Raw genomic sequence first — 1,182 nt, 5'->3', positions numbered from 1 at the left:
TCTACTTTCATTAATTTTGGGGTGTTTTATTCAATTTCATAGCATTTTAAAAACAATTGAAGTGGTTTTGAAATAGTATTGAGTAAAAGTTGACATGTTCCAGTCTGTGATTATCCATCAACATCCATTCCTTTAATTAGATTTTTTTAATAATTCCAAATTTCTGCTTTTCTAACTCAAACATTAGGTGTAATTTCCTATAAATGAGATTTATTGACCATAAATTCCAAAAGTAACTGTAAAACTAAAGTTAATAAGTTAGTGTTACGTAGTGTTGAAAACATCAAAAAAAGTGACAAACATTGAAAAAAGCGTCAAACGTGTTGAAAAATGATTAATACATCATTGTCTGATACCCAGCTGCTGAAAGGGTCAACACGGGACATCAGACCTGGCTCTTCTAAGCTTTGCCTGGCCAGCAGTGCGTTTACATGCAAGACATTCTGTCCTCTAACACAGACCCACACACACAATATCACTGTGGTTAAATTATTAGTACGTAATGCTTCCAAAATAAAGTTGGTGTAGGGGGAAAATCTGATTATTACAGCAACTAGTTTACTACAGTACATGTCAACACAATCCATCATTTCCTTTGTAACCTGACTAATCATTGCTCCTAGATTGCAAGTTAATGCAAGCTCCATTTCAGCTGTTTGTTGCTAAGCGGCAAAAAAAAAACCTTAGCCAAAACCGAAGAAGAGGAGGAAGCATAATAGCCGATAGTGTCATGGAAGCAGCTGGTGCAGGCTCTGCCGCCATGGTAACAGACAATGAATACCCTGACGACAGTGGTGAACACGGTGGTGAGGAAGATCACGTTACACAACTTTGGCCATAAAGTTCATAATCCAAACTTTTACTTCTAATAATTAAGTACATTCAATATCAAAAAATTACTAAGTATAGTAAAATATCAGATACTTCAAGACTTTTACTCAAGTAATATTCTAAAAGGAGACTTTCACTTCTACCAAAGTCATTTTCTTGTAAGATACAGGTACTTTTACTCAAGTATTACTTTCAAGTACTTTAAACAAGACTGATGAGAGAAAGAAAACTAGCTTTGTGACAACAATGATGGATCCGTTCAGCATGGCAATACATGACGTCACATTCCACATTACCGGACAAACAAAAATAGAAAATGCTTTTATATATATATATATATATATATATATA

The 1,182-nt window shown here is 34.2% G+C and overlaps 1 protein-coding gene across 3 annotated transcripts in view; it reads right to left on the bottom strand.

The window, feature by feature from the left end:
* agbl5 (AGBL carboxypeptidase 5) overlaps positions 1-1,182 on the bottom strand; it is a 17,705-nt gene that overhangs the window by 11,882 nt on the left and 4,641 nt on the right. The gene's annotated exons all lie outside the window — the stretch shown is intronic.

Source organism: Etheostoma spectabile, chromosome 18, assembly GCF_008692095.1.
Source record: "Etheostoma spectabile isolate EspeVRDwgs_2016 chromosome 18, UIUC_Espe_1.0, whole genome shotgun sequence".
Classification (NCBI taxonomy): domain Eukaryota; kingdom Metazoa; phylum Chordata; class Actinopteri; order Perciformes; family Percidae; genus Etheostoma; species Etheostoma spectabile.
The sequence above is the reverse complement of the archived record's forward strand: the minus strand, read 5'-3'. Positions and strand labels throughout refer to the sequence as shown.